This window comes from Leucopleurus acutus (genome assembly GCF_964270905.1).
Source record: "Leucopleurus acutus genome assembly, chromosome: X".
NCBI lineage: Eukaryota > Metazoa > Chordata > Mammalia > Artiodactyla > Delphinidae > Leucopleurus > Leucopleurus acutus.
In genome coordinates, this window is record NC_139148.1 from 63136446 (window position 1) to 63145903 (window position 9458).

The window sequence follows — 9458 nt, forward strand, 5'->3', positions numbered from 1 at the left end:
TAAATTAACATGTTTTGGGACTCTAGGATATGAGAGCCCTTGCTTAATAATGGGTCCTTCTGTGCCTTGCTATCCTAAATCCTTCTGCCTCTTCTATGACTTCCCTTACAGGTTTATTTCCTCTAATACTAGCCATTACTCCAGCATGTCTTATTCCAAAGATGGACAGGTGAAAACAAAAACAAAACTTTGTTGGGGAAAAAATGCATAGGGATTGGCATTGGAAAGAGGAAGTTGAGCACTGTCTCTGGCTCAATTAAGAATGGCATTGGGCTTCCCTGGTGGCGCAGTGGTTGAGAGTCTGCCTGCTGATGCAGGGGACACGGGTTCGTGCCCCGGTCCGGGAAGATCCCGCGTGCCACGGAGCAGCTGGGCCCGTGAGCCATGGCCGCTGAGCCTGCGCATCCGGAGCCTGTGCTCCGCAACGGGAGAGGCCACAACAGTGAGAGGCCCGCGTACCGCAAAAAAAAAGGCATTTAAGAGGGACTTCCCTGCTGGTCCACTGGTCCAGGGGTTAAGAGTCCGCACTCCCAATGCAGGGGGCCCAGGTTCGATCTCTGGTCAGGGAACTAGATCCCACAAGCCACACCTAAAAGATCCCGCATGCCGTAACTAAAGATCCCACATGCGGCAACTAATACCCAGTGCAGCCAAATAAATAAATAGTAAAAAAAAAAAAAAAAAAGAATGATGTAAGATGCCAACAAAGGAGTAGAAGCTCTTGCCTATAAACACTGGGGTCATGTGCCTGTGAAGTCACCAATCTAACATTCAGGTATTTAAGTAAAGGAACACCAAAGATCCCTTCACCTACTCAAGGATTGGACCTGTTACCTTCTTTAATTACAGTGATTACCTTCCTGAATACATTCTATTTCCCACAGCCTTAAAAATATTTTTATGCACTATTCCTATCCCAGCCCTCTTCTTCAATAATTTTTGCTTCTCACATTTTTAAAATTGGGTTTGTGCTTCTCAGTATTCCTGACCAAAGCAACTGAAGCTAGAAAAAAAAAAATTAGACCTCAAAGACTTACCCAAACTGGGTGATTAAGATAATTTTTTTAAAAAATTGAGGTAACTAATGTGGTTAGGAAGGGACAGTGAGGTAGAACTTGTTACATTGAAATACAAAGTTTTCAAAACAGTACATTTTTATTTGGCATTAAACAACAAACTCCCCAATTTGTCTCAGTTGTGACATACAGACAGCTCTAGATTGCTTTTTTTGCTGGTCACCCATGCTGAACAAGACTTTTCGATCTTCAAAACAACCATGGCTCAGAGATTCTGCGTTTCACTTCAGTTCACAAGTCCAAGTGTGCCTTCCATTCATCGGAGCATTTTGGCATAGATTCCCTTTGAGGTAGAAGGATAAAGATGAAGCCATTTCCTTTGTAAAAAAAGATTTTTTCACAACTTCATTTATGCCACAAAAATCAGATGATAACATGTTCTCTTATTCTTTTTTAGCAGTAGTGGTAGTCTTGGGATGCCAGAAACTGTGAAAGGAAGGCTCTTAGTTACTTTCTCCTTTCTACTTTCCAATAATGCACCCCCCCACCCCCATCTGAAGAAAGGGGAGTTACTGAATCCAGCTAATAGCACATATTAAACACCAAACATTATTAACATGTCAGATATACCTGAAGATTAAATTAAAATGTACAAAGCAAAAACTAGAAACATCACCTTCAAATCCTCTTCAAATTTGCTCCCTCCAGCAACTATCTTTTGCCATTCATCTATTTCCTTCTCCATTTACTTATGTTATTGTTGGCTTGCCATGTAAACTAAAGTTTAGATGGTTTGAAAGTATGTAAGAATTATAGTGAACAATAAAGTCCTGTTCCTCTGCAGTGAATTTTGACTTTAGCTTTAAGACTACCTTATGATGGAGAGGTAACATAGATTTAATTAATAAATTCCATAATTATCTAACCCAAGGTTTAATCAATAACCATTAAACAAAAAATTGTTTCTCAAAAACTTACAGAAATGAGTGGGGACAAAGGACTTTGTCCTCATCTCAACAGTGACCAGTTACTGGAATTGCATTAAACTAAAAACAGCAATCCCCAAGTTAGATTCGGAGGTAGTAATGCTTTTAAGACCAACCCTTTTTAGAATCAGGTTTGACCTTTTCTTTCACTCTTCCTCCTATCCCACCCTCTGTGAGTGATTTAAAAAATAGAAAAGGCCAAAACCCATTTGGGCCTAGATATAGAAGATTTTTTTTTTTGTAATTTTTCCCTCCAATTTTTGCCAATTCTTCCAATTTTTATCATTCTTAAAACTTAAGCATGGTAAATTGTTAAGCTATTTTCATTCACTGCATTATTTAATTATAATAAGTCTTTTCTTAAGCAGGTTTTGCTGGTAAAAAGGAAACGATTTCCAAGTTGTAAGTTGAGAAGCTGTTGCAAAACAGAAATCATGTCTCCATCTCCAAACTTGCTAAGTACTACCAGAGGATTGTTTTTTAAAGAGATCTATTTAGGCAGTGTATATTTGTTAGAATGTAAAAGGTAAAGAATTGAAAATAGATGAAACCTGTGTTGTTTCAAAACCAGTTGTGGCTTAAGTATGAGTGGTTCCCCAAGGCTGGTACCAATGAGACTGAGGTTTGTACCAATGAGACTGAGGTTTGTACCAATGAGACTGAGGTTTGGGAATCAGTTGTTTTTCATCCCTCTTTCTGCCCACCAACAGTCACAGCCATTTTTCATGAGGGATGGGTTAGGAAAACTGAAGTGTTTATTATAAGGAAGGTTCCTGCAACTTAAGGAGCAAGCTCAGTAGAAACCCTTGCTTATTGTAGTGGCCAGAGTGGTAGAAGAAATATGGAGTAGGAATTAAACCACACATTATTATTGAGGAAATAAGCCATACCCCTAACCAGAAAACAGACCAAAAGGCAAGTTTTAAAAGTTCTCTGGGAAGGTATTCATTTTTTCATGTCTCTGGGGCCAACTGAGAACCTAGCTAAGGAGCTTATACACAATAGGCACTCAAACATACTTGTAGAGTGAATGAATAAATGAAAAAAATGAATGAACAGTAACCTCTCCTCTTATATTCCAATTTCCAAGCCAAGCAAGTGTCTTTCAGTCAAGATCTGAAATAGAATAGACACTTCTATTCAATGAAGAGTTTCACTCAATTTCTTGTTTTTTTAATTGCATCTCCAAGTGCATTTTGTACCAGATCAATTTCATTTAGCATCACCTTCTTCAATGTTTGTATGAATGAATAACTAAAAAGCTCTCTTATTCCTACTCTACAAAACATGCCAAAGAGAAGGTGATATAATTAATCATTCCATCTCAGTGTCTTACTATCACAGCTGCTCAATGAAGTTTTTTCAACTAATGAAAGAACTGCAGTCTCTTATTAAATTTGCTCTTGTGTTTCCTCCATAAGCTAGTTAGATTAAAGTGTATTTTGGTCTAGGTCTTTTAAATCTCTCCATTCTCCTCAGCAGAACAGTATTTCATTCAAGTGAATAATTTACAAAATATGGAAAATTTAGGAAGAATCTTTTTTGTTAAGTGGCTTCCTGACTCTATGCCAGGCCAATGAGCAAATACTTTTAAAACTAGTTGTTTCATCTTAATTCTCATCTTAATTTAACTATAATAAAAGCAGAATGTTAAAGAATTAAAGGACAAACCCTAAGGCCTTTTATCAGTCTTCTGGCTTCAAGCTAGGTCAATGAGCAAGTGACACTGGGACTTTCTAGAGCCAGGAAAAATGTCTTCATTTTATATTGAAAGAACCATATCTTTTTTTTTTCCTATTTTTTCAATCTCCAAGACAAGTCAATAGGTTTTCTGGACCAGACTTAATCTACTAATTCATCCAGAGAACAGGAACTCAAGTATTTACTCAAAAATCAAAGGTGTTTCTGGATCTTCAGCTATGATCTGTGATCTATCTAATGCCCTTTAGACTAGGCCCATTTCAATTCTGTTATGTTCAGGACCTAGAATGATGTATTCCACATAAAAGATGCTCTGTTAATCAAATTAATCTAAAAGCCAACCTGAGCCATTTTTTACTCCTTTAATGTCTCTAAGCCAGGCCAGGGTGGATCTAATTCACCTCCATCTTCAGCATTTAAAAGACCAATGGAGAACCATAACACCTTGCTTTAAAAAAAAAATTCCCATTTCTTTGGTCAGGTCAGGGAGCAAGTAGCCTTCTGGTATAGATTTTATCTTTCCACCTAGCTCAGCATTCAGCATACTGCCTTGCACAATTCCATTTTGCCCATGTTTTTAAATTTCATCAAATAGGCTTGGCAGTGGTTAAGTAACTTTCAGTCTGGATTCCCACACCTGTTACCTCATTTCCTCCTGTGACCATCTGATAAGGATAACATCATTTTTATATCCTAGTGCATGTGCAGTTCTGAGCCTCATAGAAAGGAATCAGTAATCATTCATTAAGCCAACAGTTAATTCCTTATATCTGTATAGAACAGTAGGCTTTGTAAAATTTACACACAGATCTCTGTTGCAGGTTCAATAATAATGACAATGAATTTTTGCATCCCCAGTTGCTATCTCTGGGAATAAGAGAAAGTAATCAATGTCCATTCAGCAGATATGGCTTATATATTTATATATGCCAGTTTAAGACTTACAAATTGATTTTATACATTACCTTCTGCTGCCCAGAACACAATAAAGATGGACTATCTTCACATCCCTGATGCTTATCAAGGAGACTGGCACATAATAGATAATTATTATCCAGTCTTGCATTCATCAGATATCTAATCCTTTACATATAAAAATGTTCAATAGTTAACAATCCTTCCTCAAATTTTTTGACTTTTTTTCATGGTATAGTAACTGTGATATAATTTTGTAAACCTAGTACTAGGCACACCAAATGAAAAAATCAATAGTTACATTTATATGGTGCTTTAGAGTCCACAAAATGCTAACATTGCCTTATTCTCAGCTTTAGGCACAATAAAATGATAAATTTGTATATCTCTTTATGCCTATAACAGTGAGTTCACATAGTAGGCAACTGATATTAATAATCCATTCATTTAACAAGCATTTAAACCCTCAGTTTGTATAACTATTTATACTACCTTTCTCATATGGGTCAAGCACACACTGAGAATTTTGTAGAGACCATGCCTGTCTCACATAAGTTTGTTCACATAGAAAACATCTAATGTCTTATATTTATACAGCACGTTATAGTTAGAAAGCTCAATCTCATTCATTACATTTTCCTGCTACCAGGGAAAATATACTGGTAATAATTTAATTTGATATCACCAGTAAAGTCTTTATTGATTAAAATAAGCAAGATCTAATTCTTACATCCAAATAGTATAGGACATAAACCTCCCTCTTATTACTTGGGAGCATTATCTTGGATTTCATAGTACCTGAAACAATAGCTGGTACATATAAGGCACTTAATACTTATTCATTCATTATAAACATATAGCCCATTGGTATTTATACAGTGCTTTAGTACAAAGCACTTTAATATGTATTGCCTATCTAAAATTTTTAATTGTTCTATAATGAGAACATTTTTTTCCCTTTGACATCTGTAGTGCCTAGCATGGTATCTGGCACATTATAAGTGATCACAATAGCTTAAATCCCTTGTATTTCCAGTGTATTTTATGGTTTAAAAGCAGTTTTTATGTTTTCTCTTCTGCGACTTGGAATACTGTATTTTTACTCAAAATCACCATAGCCACAGAAACACAATGGCCAGAAATACATGAATTATTCATTTATCAAACACTTAATTCCTAATATCTGTACAGTATTACATACTTTTGACAAAGCACTTTATTCATGCTTCTTTTATTCCTTGTATCTACAGTGCCTAGAATATATATGCTATGTAATCAATGTTCATTCATCAACTCTGAAACTTGTAAGTCTTTAAAGTGCTTTATAGTTTACAACTCACATTCACTTATTTTTCTTCAGATCACCTAGATATAATCATAGTCATTGCATCTTTAGTGTCTAACACAGGGACAGGCACACAGAAGGAAATTAATATTGTTCAGCACACAGTCCCTGGCAATTACATCAGGGGTGATAAACTGTGGCCCACAGGCCAAATTCACTTGCTTTTTTTAAAAAAAGCAACAGAGACCAAATGGCCCGTAAAACCTACAATATTTACCATCCGACCCTTTCAGAAAGGGTGTGATGACCTCGACTTACATAATGCTTCACAACTGACAGTGCATTTTCAAATGTTAGCTGTGCATGGATGCCAATATACCATTAATGAGAATGCCTTGCTTTTTTTCTGTTTTACAGTGTTTTCATATATATTCTCAATCATTAAAATTATCTTTCCTCATGGTAAGAGGAAAAATATCAAGGAAGGGATTAATCCTCCTAAATATTCCCAACTTCTCTCATCTTTATGCCTAGAGGTAGGTATTAAACCCAGGGGCAGGATTGGTACAGTTTACCACATTATTAGGCCACTACTATGAGCAGGGAGTTCAGGCTGCCTCCTTGGGGCCTCACTCTTTCCCAGGCCCAATCCTCCTTTTTCATAACTATCAGTAGGAACCCCAAACCTCAGGAATCCTGCTCACCCAAGCTCAAAGAAGTAATATGTTGCTGGCTGGTGCTTCTCAGCAAGCTGGCACATCTGTGTATTTCTTGTCTAGTTCTTCTCATTGGCCTGGAGCATCTCTTCACATTTTCTCTAGATAGCCTGGCACTTATTTTCCACTCAGTAACCTGATGCTTTACTTCTCTCATCAGCCTAGAGCTTCTGAGGAAAGAAGGGACTGAAATATAAAGTCACCTATGTGTCCCTCTCAAGTGGAGAGGAGGTGAAGAGAAATGGAACTTTGCAAAACACCAAAACCTTAATAAATGGCTTAAAAGTGCGATAAAAACTGGCTTAAGACTGGCCCAGGCATAATATTACTGATCTAAAGGTGTGTTTCTTTAAAGTAGCAGCAACATCAAAAATGACATCTCAAAAGAAGTGGGTTTAAATGGAGATATGAGAACAGGGAAGGGAGAACTGAAAATGTCCAAGAGTAGGGAGGAGAACAATAGAAAAGAGCTGCGGTTTAGGGTTCTCATCTTGGAATTTCCTTTGGTCTTGGGGCTTCTATCCTTCCTGGATTCTGGGTCATGGGCCTCCAGCTTCCCGCCTAATTTAGTCTGGAGATATCTGTCTCTCTTGGGCCTTCTGTCTATATAGACAGGCTTGAGTTCTGGGTCTTTATGTGTGCTTGGGCCCTTCCATTTTTGGGTCATAGGTCTTCAAGCGAAGGCTTTTCATCCCATCCTGGGTCTTTGGCCTTCTGTCTCACCGAGACTTGAGTCTTCCGTCCAACTCCAGTCTAGACCTTTGGGCCTTTTATTGGTCTTGGATCATCTCACAGGCGGCCTGGCATAAGGAACAGCTCTTCAATGCTTATATTTTGATAGCTGACACTCTGCACCTATTAGGAAGGGGTTAGGAGACCCCTTTGTTACAAACACACACACACACAAAAGCATGCACACACACATGCACAAAAAGTATGCAAGGAGAGAGGACTGCATGAAATCAAAGTGGGGGAGACATAGACTCAAGAAGAGACTGAAATACTCAAAGGTAAGTAGAAAGGCAAAAGCAGAGAAGAAATAAGAGAACACAGAGATGAATGCTGACATGGAAAATCACAAAGAACAAAGAGACACTGGGGCACACAAAGCAGGAAGAAAAGAGAAAATGGCCCAAGAGAGGCAGAAAGAATATGTAGAAAAGAGCAATGCAAGATAAAGAGTAGAAACAGCAGAAGGGTGGCCAGTATCAGAAAAGGTGAAATGTCAAACCATCAAGGGGAGGGGGTGACAAACAGTTCACAAAGAGAAAAAGAAGAGAGGTAGGCATAGCAAGAAGTGAGCAAAAGGCACACAGCATGTGACTCAGGAGACGCAAAGAGACAAACAGTGAAAGAAGAGCCAGATCTAGGAGAGCAAGGAGAATCAGTAACAAAATGAAAACACTAGAGAGAGACATCTAAGACAAGACACAGACCACTCTTGGGTACAAGAAAGAAAATGAGACAAAGATATACAGAGAAGAAACTAGTAAGAGAATCATGGAAATGGGTAAGACACACTTTAGTTAGAGGAGAAAGACCAAAGACATTCAAGGAAGAAATAGATAAGCAAACAAAGACACACTTATGAGTTTAAAAGATAAGCAAAGGCAGACATTCAGTGGAAGAGGATAAGAAATAGAAGAGACAAAATACAGTGACGAGCATGGTAGGCACAAGAAGCATCACAAAGAGAAGACAACAAAAGAAAACAAAAAAGTGCATTAATAATTGCAATAATCTATTATAAGTGCCAATACTATTTATATTACCACTAACAATAATAATTATAATAACAGTATAAGAACAACAACAATCACCAACAACACAGATACTCTTCTACTTAAACTTTTAACTTAGGAATTTCTTACATAGGACCAAACCACACCAACTCTGTGCCACTAGATGGTATTAGTGGTCACTTGTATTGTGTCAAATGAACTTATGAAACTTCTTAGGTTACCTTTTACCTTTAACCTACTATGTGCTAGGCACTGTACTAAGCTCTTTATATACATGATTTCATTTAACCTTCACAGACAAGTCTAATCAGAATCTAAATTGCCAAAGGCTGTTCACCTAATGAGTGGCAGAGGATTTAAACACAGTATGTGCCTCTTAACATTCTGTTACAACTGTTTCCTAGGATTTCCAGGACAGCCAAATGAGGTGCCACAGGTGAGTGAATATTATAATAAAGGGCCCTTAGAGAGCACCTAGTTAACCCTCTCATTTTATATCTTCACCTTTCCCCATCCCTTATAAAACTGACTTGATTTTCACACCCTTCACAATTATAATGGCAGCTTCAGGGACTGGGTTTTCCTTAACACTAAACCTTAACTGCAGATTCTCTCACAAAAAGAGGTGAGAAAGGCCCACCCTTTCAGCAAAAAACAAAAACTTTTTTGGTTTAAGTTTCTATATGTTTAGGCCTCTAAGGGTGGCAAAGGATTTATGCAGTGAAGATAAAGAACAGACAAGGTAAAACTAAATTACCCTGTGACACAACTGGTAGACAGACTATATCATCTTTGAGTTGCTTCAGGGAAACCAATTAGTAAGTAGATTACTGGTCATCCTCCCATCTCACATTCAGCTCCCCTTGCACATTAGATCACCATACCCCATCCCATACAAACCTCCAACAAACAGCTATTAGCTCTAAAGTGATCCTCACAGGATTACGCCACCACCAACTTACTTCATTCTGCTATTCTAAAATTCTAGAGTGCCAGGCATGTTGATCTTCCTTTGGTGTGTTCAAATGTCTTGCTCTTTGCACTGCTTCTGGGAAAGATAATGATTGGACAGATATGAAGGGAACAATCAGGAGCTA

General features: G+C 37.7%; 1 long non-coding RNA gene across 1 annotated transcript; it reads right to left on the minus strand.

Annotated features, from left to right (window-relative positions):
• Positions 1-1136: 1136 nt before the first annotated feature.
• On the minus strand, positions 1137-6821 carry LOC309978128. Its single transcript, XR_014327112.1, has 2 exons — positions 6608-6821; positions 1137-1502 (listed from the first exon to the last, which is right to left on the minus strand). It is a non-coding gene; the product is annotated as an uncharacterized lncRNA (long non-coding RNA).
• Between the last annotated feature and the right edge of the window lie 2637 nt (positions 6822-9458).